Source organism: Nylanderia fulva, unplaced genomic scaffold (assembly GCF_048542155.1).
Source record: "Nylanderia fulva isolate GAGA-0341 unplaced genomic scaffold, ASM4854215v1 Scaffold861, whole genome shotgun sequence".
In the NCBI taxonomy this organism is placed as follows: domain Eukaryota; kingdom Metazoa; phylum Arthropoda; class Insecta; order Hymenoptera; family Formicidae; genus Nylanderia; species Nylanderia fulva.
Genome location: NW_028190984.1, coordinates 24826 through 35000, shown reverse-complemented (window position 1 = coordinate 35000; position 10175 = coordinate 24826). Strand labels below are relative to the sequence as shown.

Here is a 10175-nt window from a genome sequence, read left to right as displayed (position 1 = left end):
TCCTTCTTAATTAATGCTAATTATCGTTGTTTGACATTCGCCATACGGCTATCGTGATAATATTTTATCGTACAATAGGACTTTTCGATCGTTCGCTCTCCGCGACAATGTCTCGATTGAACGCGCCTTTCGACGCTCGCGCTCGCATACGGCCGTGCGTAGGACCGTGCGTCGCCGACCGCCTGGCCGGCCGGTTGGGTACTATAAGAGATACGTCGCGCTCGGCGCGTCGAACGAGTCGAGCGAGTCCGGACGAGTCGTAAACGTACTTTCTCGAGTCTCTCGCCACTCCGGCGTGTTTCGACCGCTCTCCGTACCGTCGCCGACCGCTTGGCCGGTCGGTTGGGTACTATAAGAGGTAGGAGAGATTAATATTGTACGTGTCGCGCTCTCGACGTTGACAAACGAAGAATCGCCCGAACGGGTCGAGAACGGATTTTGTCGAGTCGCGACTCTGACACGGAGAGAACATTTATATAAAATGTTTAATTTTGGAAACCACGAATATATAAAATAATATACGATCGTCGCAGAACGCGCCGCCGCCAAGTCTTCTCATGCTTGGAGGTTGCGTGTCTCGCGAGAACGTACGTTCGACTCTCGCGTCGTCTCGTATTCCTCTTCGCCGGGGATTACGGTGCGGCTCTTCTCGTTCGTCGCCGAACGCGCGTAAAATTAACGCACACTTATTTATTACGAGCACAGCATTGCCACGAGTCGGTGTCGCAAGACCGAATGGCTCTTATGTGGCGCGCATGCCTCTAGTGTGTTGGCCGCGCGGTTCCCTCTAGTTTCGTACGCAGCAGCGGAATCGTCGCGCTTACCGAGCATCTACTCCACGGATACGAGTTTGCGGGAAGAGTTGCTTCTTCCCGCTCGCTTTGTACGCCGTAGCAAAATCTTATTGCTGGTCGTGTGCGGATAAACGCGTACGAACCAGACAGAACAGTCCTCGACGTCTAAGCATCGCCATCGTCGATCTAGCGTCAGGGTGAATCGCGCGGTCTCTCGAGACCGCGCATCATAACATTTGGGAGAATAAGAACACGAGTATTTTGATCTTGTGGATTTTTGAACGGAGAGGAGGAGGAAGAAGAGAGGCGGCGGCGTCGGGTGTTTACTCTCGCCTCCGTCGTTCTCTCGTACGCTTTACATAATAGCGTTAAACACAGCAGAGTGTCGCCGACCGGCTGAGCAAGACCGGCGGCAAATAAAATGGCACATACGAGCGTGTCGCGCGCGCGTCGGTGTTTCGGCATCGAACGCGCGCGCGCGCGAAAAAGAGCTAGCGACGAGTCTTCGGGCTCGCTCGCGAGTTACTCCCTTGCGAGTAACCGAACACGAAGCTCCCTGGTTGATCCTGCCAGTAGTCATATGCTTGTCTCAAAGATTAAGCCATGCATGTCTCAGTGCATGCCGAATTAAGGTGAAACCGCGAATGGCTCATTAAATCAGTTATGGTTCATTAGATTGTACCCACATTTACTTGGATAACTGTGGTAATTCTAGAGCTAATACATGCAAAACAGAGTCCCGACCAGTGATGGAAGGGACGCTTTTATTAGATCAAAACCAATCGGTGGCGGGCGGCTCGCCGTTCGTCCACCGTTTATTTTGGTGACTCTGAATAACTTTGTGCTGATCGCACGGTCCTAGCACCGGCGACGCATCTTTCAAATGTCTGCCTTATCAACTGTCGATGGTAGGTTCTGCGCCTACCATGGTTGTAACGGGTAACGGGGAATCAGGGTTCGATTCCGGAGAGGGAGCCTGAGAAACGGCTACCACATCCAAGGAAGGCAGCAGGCGCGCAAATTACCCACTCCCGGCACGGGGAGGTAGTGACGAAAAATAACGATACGGGACTCATCCGAGGCCCCGTAATCGGAATGAGTACACTTTAAATCCTTTAACGAGGATCCATTGGAGGGCAAGTCTGGTGCCAGCAGCCGCGGTAATTCCAGCTCCAATAGCGTATATTAAAGTTGTTGCGGTTAAAAAGCTCGTAGTTGAATCTGTGTCGCACACCGTCGGTTCACCGCTCGCGGTGTTTAACTGGCGTGATGTGGGACGTCCTACCGGTGGGCTTAGCCTCGCGAGGGGCGGCCCAACTAATATCCCGTCGCGGTGCTCTTTACTGAGTGTCGAGTCGGGCCGGTACGTTTACTTTGAACAAATTAGAGTGCTTAAAGCAGGCTACCTTCGCCTGAATACTGCGTGCATGGAATAATGGAATAGGACCTCGGTTCTATTTTGTTGGTTTTCGGAACCCCGAGGTAATGATTAATATGGACAGATGGGGGCATTCGTATTGCGACGTTAGAGGTGAAATTCTTGGATCGTCGCAAGACGGACAGAAGCGAAAGCATTTGCCAAAAATGTTTTCATTAATCAAGAACGAAAGTTAGAGGTTCGAAGGCGATCAGATACCGCCCTAGTTCTAACCATAAACGATGCCTGCTAGCGATCCGCCGAAGTTCCTCCGATGACTCGGCGGGCAGCTTCCGGGAAACCAAAGCTTTTGGGTTCCGGGGGAAATATGGTTGCAAAGCTGAAACTTAAAGGAATTGACGGAAGGGCACCACCAGGAGTGGAGCCTGCGGCTTAATTTGACTCAACACGAGAAACCTCACCAGGCCCAGACACCGGAAGGATTGACAGATTGATAGCTCTTTCTTGATTCGGTGGGTGGTGGTGCATGGCCGTTCTTAGTTGGTGGAGCGATTTGTCTGGTTAATTCCGATAACGAACGAGACTCTAGCCTGCTAAATAGGCGTACCCTATGGTATCGCGGAACTTTTGAAAGAAAATCTGCCCGATTTTTTAGAAGAAGTGCCACTATTTGAAAGAAATAAAATGTTCTTTCAACAAGACGGTGCTTGACCACACAACGCCAGGATTGTAACAAACTACTTGAACGAGCAGTGTTCGAGATTCGAACGGTAATAACCCGCGGACAAGAAAGCGTTAAAATATTCATGCATCTCGATCATGCCTCATGCAGCATGCATATAATTTATTAATTAATATCGTGGTCTAACATGCGTATTTTAAATTATATTTAAATTAGCGCTCGGCCGCGAGAGTATACGGATACTCCGCGCCTTCGAAAACAAGCGCTTAAAACAGTCTAAATTGTAAACACCGCTGTCGCGCGAGAGGAGAGAAAAACAAGTAAATAATTACAGTAAACGTTCCTTCACCCTTAATATCACAATAGAACGACAGCAAATGTACTCGAATATTCTAGAATTACAAGGCGTATATAAGCCTCCTCTCTCGCGACCGCGGCGCTTTTTCCGATTGCTCATCGCGAATAAAGTGTGTTCATACGATAAAGATTGCTTGTCTTTGTCTAATTCATTACCGTTGCTTGCGGACACTTAGTAATTTACGACTCGGCTAATTCTCTCGGTAAATTCGGTGCGGTATATTAATTGTAATTTTTGTTAATAGTTTATATAAATATATTTTTTTTGTGAACGTTACGCGTGTGTCGAGTGTTGTGTCTATTTCTCGGTCTCGCTTCCGACCACGTCCTATCCATCTTTCCGTCGCGCACAAGCAGTTTCCTGGACGTTGGATGGGTCGGTATGGCCCGATACGTTGGCCCGCAAGATCCCCGGACCTTAATTCTCTTGATTTCTTTTTATGGGGATACTGTAAGGAATCAATATACAAAACGCTTCCCGAGAACGTCGACGACTTAGAAACCAGATTGCGATATGTAATTTGGAATATCGAAGAGGAAGTAATGGAGAACGTCCAATTAAATTTATTTAAACGCATGCGAGCTTGCATAAGGATGGATGGTGGTCATTTTGAGCACCTATTATAAATTAATCCGCTCTTTTCAGAGCGACCAAAGTCAATCCGCTCTTTTCAGAGCGACCAAAGTCAATCCGCTCTTTTCAGAGCGACCAATACATTTATACATGGAACATCTTGTTCGCAAAACATAATCATTTTTCTCACGTCTCGCTTAAAAAGAAAGGGCAAAACGGGCGGATAATGTTAAGTCATTAAAAAAAATGTATTATAACGTAAAAAATTATAATACGTTATAATATGCCTTTTTTAATAACATAATTATTATACGTTTTAATACATGTCTCGCGTCAATCACATGTTCGGCAACGCCGCGTGATTGTTATCGTCTAGACGTGTCGCGAAGCGTCGCGACGCGTTGCGTCATCCGTCGCCGCAGTCTGTTGTCGTGTCCTTGCCGTGTAAACAATTGTCGTCCGCATCGAGTAACGTGTGCCTTTTTACAAGTAATTTTTAATAATTAATCGGTACACTGAGAGAATTTTCTCTTAAAATTTACCCTAAAAGTTATGGTAATTGTGAGACAATACGGTATGAAAAGAATTTTATTAAAATTTCTCTGATTAATATTTATCACATTAAAAATAATATCTATCACAATAAAATATGAAATATGTGTGATTAATTTTACTAAACTGTATAGTAAAATTAATCAAACATATTTTATATTTTCTTGTGATACATATTATTATTTTTAATATAATAAATAGTAGAGAAATTCTAATAAAATTCTTTCCACATTGTTGAAGATTCGTTCTTCGGATCGAATCCTCGAGGACGATCGAATTTTCTAGAATGTTTTTTTGTTAAATTCCTTAGTGTTTACGCCAAGGAAACACGTGAAACCAACGTGTACACTCGCCGCTAATTGGCGTGTGTACATCGCCTGATTTTCTGATGGTCCAATCGAGGACCCCGATCGGCTGCCGCCCTACGCGAGCTCCGAAATTCGCGCAGCCCTCGAGTCAGTCCTCGAGAGAGCGAGCGCCGAGAAACATAAGTCTCGGTACGCGACGAACTTGTAGAAAGTGAATAAACTAATTTATAAGAGTTTTAACAAGGCTCTGTAATATAAATATAAATTTAACGTATAAGACGGGCAACAAGAGCCAAATCGCGGATGACAATGCGTTATCCTAACGAAACTAAATAATTTTCCGTTAGAATTAAATACCGGTGCACAAGGCACCAAATTTTACTTGGACACGGCCAAGATTTTAAAATATAAAATAATCTCATATTTGAGATTTAATTTTAATACCCCCTTTTTTTTTAACCCCCCTACGGAAATTAAATAAATGAATGCAAGAGAAACATATAGATCCGAAAATCGGGGATTCCCGATTCAGCGATTTTCGGATCTATATTTTTCTCTTGCATTCATTTATTTAATTTCCGTAGGGGGGTTAAAAAAAAAAAAAAAAAAAAAAAAGGGGGTATTGAAATTAAATCTCAAATATGAGATTATTTCATATTTTAAAATCTTGGCCGTGTCCAAGTAAAATTTGGTGCCTTGTGCACCGGTATTTAATTCTAACGGAAAATTATTTAGTTTCGTTAGGATAACGCATTGTCATCCGCGATTTGGCTCTTGTTGCCCGTCTTATACGTTAAATTTATATTTATATTACAGAGCCTTGTTAAAACTCTTATATTGATACACGCTGGCTTAAAAATGCGTTTGTTTACCAACATTAATATATATAACAGAGAAAAGTATAGAATCGAAAGGATTTGAATAGCTCAGCTGGAAGAGCAGTCGCCCGGCAAGCGAAAGGTCTCGGGTTCGTTTCCCGATTCAGCGATTTTCGGATCTATATTTTTCTCTTGCATTCATTTATTTAATTTCGGTAGGGGGGTTAAAAAAAAAAAAGGGGGTATTGAAATTAAATCTCAAATATGAGATTATTTCATATTTTAAAATCTTGGCCGTGTCCAAGTAAAATTTGGTGCCTTGTGCACCGGTATTTAATTCTAACGGAAAATTATTTAGTTTCGTTAGGATAACGCATTGTCATCCGCGATTTGGCTCTTGTTGCCCGTCTTATACGTTAAACTAATTTAAACCGTTTCAAAACGCGTACAATCATTTGATCACGTTAACCCGGCATCCTACAACGTTAAATCTTATACATATAAAATGGTCCTTCGAGCCGGATTTTAAAAACCGATCGAGTGATAGTGAAATCGCGAAAAGAACGGGCTCCTTTGTTTCGTACCTTATTCGAACGATTGACAATTTCTGCTTCGTGTGCCTATATCGGGGCAGTAAAGTTAAAAACGCAGTGATCCGCGGCACGAGAAATTCGCTAATTACGCGTTCTCGTTTGGAGTAGAAAGACTTCGTGTGCGGGAGTGAGACCGCGCTACACAACAATTAGCCGTCGCGCGCGCTCCGAAACAGTCTCTCTCTCTCTCTCTCTCTCTCTCTCTTTCTCGTTCTCTCTCGAAGACGCGAAGAGCGAGAGAGACGGATCACCGTCGCGCGCGTTCCGAAGATCTCTCTCTCTCTCTCTCTCTCTCTCTCTCTCTCGCGCTCTCTCCAAGACGCGAAGAGCGAGAGAGACGGTATCACGCCGCGCGCTCCGAAGCTCTCTCTCTCGCTCTCTCTCTCTCTAGCTGCGGCTCTCTCGATCGCGCGCCTGCCGTCGCTCCGGCCTAAGCCGCGGCGCTCCGGCCACGTGACGGTCACGCACCCTCACGTATCCGGTGTACATCGAATTCTGCATTTGAGTAGTCAGAATTTCGTTGAAGTGTCACTTGCAGTGCAAGCGCCGCTATCACGCGCTTTGCAATTTTGCATTCGGACGGCAGTTAAGCGCCGTTCGAGATTAATGACTTCACGCGTACTCCGCTATCACGCACCAGTGATTTTCTTAATTGAGTGCGGTGAACATTCGCGAGTTATCCGCAAGCGCCGCAAGCACGCGCTTTGCGTTACGATAATCGCAGTGACTCTCAATGATTAATCGTGACTTATATTGATTAACAGTGACTCTCAGTGAGCGTGCGCCGCTATCACGCGCACCGCACCGGTGAATCTTAACCAGTGCATTTTTTTCTCACTGACTTTTGACTCTCGCAGACCACAGTGCAAACGACAGCGCACGCCGCTATCACGCGTACGCGTCGTGCATCTCTCTGTGACTCTCTCGACACAGATTAATAGACAGATCGCCAAAGGCCTGCCTAAAGAAGAGACCGCCATCTTCGTGCGATAGACTTTGCCCCTTACCGACACACTTTGCCCCTGGTTCGAATCCGTGCTAAATTTCGTAGACTTGAACCAAAAGACTTTGCCCCTGGTTCGAGTCCGTGCTAAATTTCGTAGACTCGACCAAAAGACTTTGCCCCTGGTGCAAGTCCAGGCTAAATTCGTTTGACATTACCAACAGACTTTGCTCCTGGTGCGAATCCAGGCTAATTGATCATGAGACCAATTTGAGAGATTTGGCCCCCGTTGTGTGTGTGTGTGTGTGTGTGTGTGTGTGAGAGAGAGAGAGAGAGAGAGAGAGAGAGAAAGAGAAAAAGAATATTTTACATATGCATATATATATATATATATATAAAATTTATTAAATATAAAAAATATATTTTTTACACATAAAATGTTTTTTTATTGAAATAATCACAATTTTAAATGTGATATAACACAGTGTTCAAAAATTTTTAATTAAATTTTATTAAAGAAAATTACTTGAAATTTTTTACATTAAGAATTTAAAGGCTCCTTATTCTCTTGTAGAAATTTATCACTATGCCAATTAATCACTTATTTCGAGTATTTAAAATACTATAATATACAGTAATTTAATTATTCGAAATAAAAGTGATTAATTACTCGAAATAAAATTGATAAATTGGCGTTACTAGTAATAAATTTCTATAAGGGTTGAAATAAAGTATAAGAGATAAATAGGCTATATGTGAGCCGTATGCAAAATGTGAGATGTAAGACGCATATTGAAATTTAATTTTTCGATATAACTTTCAAAAATGTACACGAGGTACAAAAAATTAGCTTGGACATTTGTAAGACTTAAAATTGGGATTAATTCTCAATTCTATTAATTAAATTTCGATATAACACACCTTACATCCGCGCACGGCTCACATATAGCCCATTTATTAGTGCAATTTTTAAGTTCCTTATTTTTCAAAGTTCACCTTTTTACGTTATCAAATATTTTTGGTACGTTTTCAAGAATTTTATATTTTTACTTACCGCAGTTTCTTATCCAAATGTAAAATCTTTTATCGCAGTCTATAAAAAATTGAAACAATTTACAATTTTATGATATAATATTATTATTATTACAATTTCTATATATATGCACATCTGTCAAATATCGTGATTTATTTCACATTATTATTATCTATTTTAATAAAAAAAAAAAAAAAAACACTTGCAACAATCAAAAATAAACCGCCTGCCGCGAACGGAAAATGCCAAGAAAGCACGCAATTTCCGCGAATCTCGTAATTTTTTTGAAGAATCAACAATTTCAACGAAATTGTAAATTCTTCAAATCACTGCACAAGTATAATTCACAATAATAATTTTCAGTAACTACGATAAAAAATCGTATACTGAAAACCGCAAACGAAAGTGCAATGGAAGTAAGAGTAAAGTCTGTGATAAAATTAATTGGCAATAGAAAATTAATAATTTTCAAATAGAAAAATTTTGAAATTACCGAGGATTTACAAATAATAAAGTAAAAATATTAAATAATTTATGTTTTCGAATTTTGCTCGCGGAGAGGATCTTTAAAACAAGATTTTTAGAAGAGAGGACCTTTAAAATATAAACAGGCAAAAACGTTGGAAAAATTAAAGCGCGCGTTTAAACAGATAAACGCAATGAAATAGATACGCAATAGTTTTTACTTATCGCTGTAAGCTCACAAGCTTCTGACGTGCTATACACTTTTATATAATATATACAGGGTGTCCGGTAACTAACGGACCAATGATTAAGGGCGGATTCTCTGGCCAATTTGGAGACGATTTTTCCTTAGCAAAAATGTAGAGAAGTCAATAATTTTCGAGTTATAAGCGATTGAAAAAAATAGGTTTTTTGAAAACTAAACGTTTTGGAGTTAAAAGTCTAACATAATTACATTCTTCAGTTAATTTCAGGTAGAGTTTACTATAATAAAATTTTAATTTAAGGCTTAGTTATAAAGATATATAATGACAAAGATTGGAAAGTTGTAAAAAATGATGACCTTTTTCGACATTTTCGCTGAAGAAAAATCGTTCCCAAATTGACCAAAGAATCCATTTGTAATCATTGGTCTGTTAGTTACCGGACACCCTGTATATTGGACACGAGTTTCGTTTGTTTCAGATTCTCGAGAGTTGAAGTAGGAACATACGAGTATCATATATATTTGTGACTTGCCGAATGAAAGCAAGACAGAGAGCGAACGAGATGATGAGCTTAATAGCTCATAATGTTATAAATAAATAAATAAAAAATTATAACTTGACCTACTAGTTATTAAATCTTTTTTTAATAAAATGTTTCATTATTATTATCATCTAAGTCTAAGTCGTTTAATTACTTTTTAGTTTTTTAATAATTAATTTAATTTATTCTAGTCATTTTTATATGAGAAAAATAATATCACGTATACGTTTTATAATGAATTAATATATTTCGGGAACCGAATTATATATTCTTAATAATATTAGTGTTTAAAAATTATATTTGACTTTTAATTTTAATTATTTTTTAGCAAAGAGTTTCGAAATCTCTTACACACATAATGGGGATTCTTTTCATCCATATATTCGCAATTTAGTATATATGTTAATTATTAATTTTAATAAAATAAAAATTAAAATTAAAGGTCAAATATAATTTTTAAACACAAATATATTAAATTAATTATAAAACGTATACCCATGATAGTATTTTTCTCGTACAAAAATAATTAGAGTAAATTAAATTAATCATAAAAGATTAAAAATTAATTAAAGAATTTAAACTTATATTTTATATAATAATAATAAAACATTTTATTACGTCAAACCGTCGTGAAATAATTAAATAAAATTTGCTAGTTACGTCGAAGTCAAGTTTTCTAAGCTTATAAAACATTTTATTAAAAAACAGATTCAATAAATATAAGTACATGTTATATATATACTTATATTTATTGAATCTGTTTTTTTTTATAAAATGTTTTATTATTATCATATAAAATATAAATTATTTAATTATTTTTTTATTTTTTTATGAGTAATTTAATTTATTCTAGTTATTTTTGTACGAGAAAAATACTATCACGGGTATACGTTTTATAACAAATTAAATATATTTATGTTCAAAAATTATA

The 10175-nt window shown here is 39.4% G+C and overlaps 1 pseudogene; it reads left to right on the top strand.

Annotated features, from left to right (window-relative positions):
• Positions 1–1350: 1350 nt before the first annotated feature.
• Positions 1351–2531, top strand: LOC146719790 (small subunit ribosomal RNA; annotated as a pseudogene).
• The last annotated feature ends 7644 nt before the right edge of the window (positions 2532–10175 follow it).